This window comes from Nicotiana attenuata, unplaced genomic scaffold, assembly GCF_001879085.1.
Source record: "Nicotiana attenuata strain UT unplaced genomic scaffold, NIATTr2, whole genome shotgun sequence".
NCBI classification, from domain to species: domain Eukaryota; kingdom Viridiplantae; phylum Streptophyta; class Magnoliopsida; order Solanales; family Solanaceae; genus Nicotiana; species Nicotiana attenuata.
This window is the reverse complement of record NW_017671739.1, coordinates 210,667-213,528: the sequence shown is the minus strand read 5'-3', so window position 1 is coordinate 213,528 and position 2,862 is coordinate 210,667.

Below are 2,862 nucleotides of genomic sequence, written 5' to 3'. Positions count from 1 at the left end.
ACTTCCATATACAAGGTTCAGAGTTGAATAAAAAACTACACACATAGATATAGAATACAAAGCAAGGAAATGAAGAAAGCAACATAAATGGGTAAGAAATTCTCAACCACAAGCTTCAATCTTCAAGACCCAAGTGTGTGTGCAAAGCCCTAGCTTCCAAAACTGTTCTCTCTAGCTCTGAGGACTGAAATTAAGCCAAAGATCTCTAAAATGTCTGCTTGGACGAGTATCAAAATGATTTGGGATGAGAAATTATGAAATGTCCATTCTGCCCCAGGTCTGATGCTCGATTTCCGCACCTGCGGAAGAACCATCGCAGGTGCGGCTCCGCATAAGCGGAGATCTCATCGTATAAGCGAAAATGGAAATCCTGCAAAGCTCCGCAGAAGAGATGCCAACGTCGCAGAAGCGACATCGCTGAAGCGATACAATAACCGCAGAAGCGGTTTCTCCATTCTCAGCTATTTTCACAAAAGCGGTTCGCTCTTCGCAGAAGCGTGACCGCTTCTGCGCCTTTTCCTCCGCAGAAGCGGAATTTCTCAATCCATACCTGAACCGCAGAAGCGTTTGTATTTACGCAAAAGCGGGGTCGCTTCTGCGAGCAAACTTTCGCAGAAGCAGAATCACTGGGAGTTTTGCACTGTTTCACTCTTTTTAGCTCAATTCCGCTTCAATTCAACTCAAATCACCTCGTAGCATCATGTACCTGAAAATCTAACAATAACCACCATAAACAACCTCATTTTATAATTAAAAGGACATAAAAGCTAAGGAAAAGAGGCTAGAATGAGTGGTAAAATCATCACTCATCACCTTACTACCTTCAACACCTTGAATTCTGGTGGTCAACTTCTTAAGCTCTTCGGCCAGATTTCTGATGAGCAAGTCCTTATCATCGGACTCGGGTGTGCTTGAGATCGGCTGGGTGGAGTGTGGCACGGTCTCCACGTAGATGGGGGTGTTGTGTTGGGCGTGGCAGTGGTCATCTGTGGAGTTCAACGGTTCCGGGATGAGCAGTGGAGTGTTGTTGGGAGTGTGGCAAGTATTGCAGTGGTGGTGAGGAGCGGGCTACTTCGGGATGTTTTGTGGGGGTATGGAATTCTGAGTATTTGGGAGGGTAACTTCTGGAGTGGTAAGAGAAAATGACAGACTTGCCAAATTCCGGACTTGATCAAGCTCTTCTTAGAATTTCAGTAGTTTTTGTTCTATCTGAGAGGCATTTTCCTTGGGGACCATAGCACCACGAGTGACCTCTACCCGTTCAGCTGAGTTGCTTGAATCTTCCATTTTCTTTTGCTTTTGTGCCTGACGGGACTGGGAGGAGGAGTAGGTGGAGGGCCCCTCGATCTGGTAAAGTATACTGATGTTGCCAGAGTTCATGAACTAACCTTTGGGGAGGGGAATAAACAAAAAGTAAAACAAAAGGTGATAAGTTAGTAAGGATCATAAGGAAAAATGTTGCGATATTTAAACACGTAGTGCAGGAAATATAAAGCGTTTCCTAATTTTGGGGGACCACGTTATGCCTGAGGTAGGCCTAGCGACAAGTAAATTTGAAGAACTTGGAATGCTAAATGCCTCATTTTATTGATAAAAAGGTAGACGAATCCCAAACGACACTAAATAGCAGGAAATAAAAATGTCACTAGTGGCCATAGGCCTTATTACATTTCTCAAAACAAAAAGGAAAAGCTCCTATCTATTTGGTCCCAGAAGGACCTTCCCCAGACTCGGTAGTGTTAGCTCCCTCGAACAGCTCTCCCAGCTCGCGCAATCCTAGCAGCAGGTAAGCTCTGGCCAGATGTCCTCCTTCATTCCCTTCAGCAACTCGGCAGTCTTCGACCCTCTTTAGAAACTTCTTTTACAGTTCCACTATACCTCGCTCTAAATAGACCAGTCGTTTGTTGGCACTGACCGCCATATCCTTCCATTCTTCAATTAGTTTTTGATTGGCTTCTTGTATTTCACGGTGCTCATTTTCACATTCTCGCATCCTCTTGCGCAGTTGGTTGTACTTTACTTGTGCTTCAGCCTTTTCATCAATGATTATGTGACCTCGAACAAACCCAGGTTGACCCAAACCGTTGTGATTGTCCTCCAGCCAGCCTGAATAATGTGGGGTGCAACCAGCATGGTAGCGATCCGGTTCAAAGGTGTCTTTTCCCAAGACAATTTTGCAGTGCCACATATGCTGAGCCTTGCACCTGTGCGGACTATCGTCGTTCTAGAAGTCAGCCCGGAAGTGACTCATCTTGTCGACCCTTGGTATAACCTGCTTCCTACCAGCCTGTCTCATAGCTCGAAGAGGGACATAAGGGTAGGTCCCCCTCAAACCGATCAATATCAAAAATGGCGCATCCCTAGATCGAACGATGAATTCTTCAGTAGGGAACCACTCGAACATCCATTGCACTCGGTTCTCAGTCAGATTATCAAAGATTTCAACCCATTCTCTAGCATTCTCTGGTTGGGCAAACATGTTGGGCATGTAATTCATTCGCTTCGGGTGATGAAAGGCGATATGATCGTCCCAGTCTCTACGATGGAATTCCTGTCGGTATTCACCCTTTTTTAGATGTTCCATGAGCCAAAGTTGAAGTAGCAGATTAAAACCCTCGAAATGCTTGGCTCCCTGTTGACACCTTTCTAGGGCTCGGTATATTTCTGCAATGATCATTGGCACGAGACTGAATGGTTGTCCGTCAATTCCTTCCACTAGAGTTTTGGTGACCATAGCTAGCCTGGTATGGATTCTTGCTTTCTTTATTGGAAACACTATCATCCCCAAGAAACAGAACATGAAGACAAATACCCTTCGATGGATATGCCCCAATGATGTAAGGGCGAACTCGTCAGGATAAG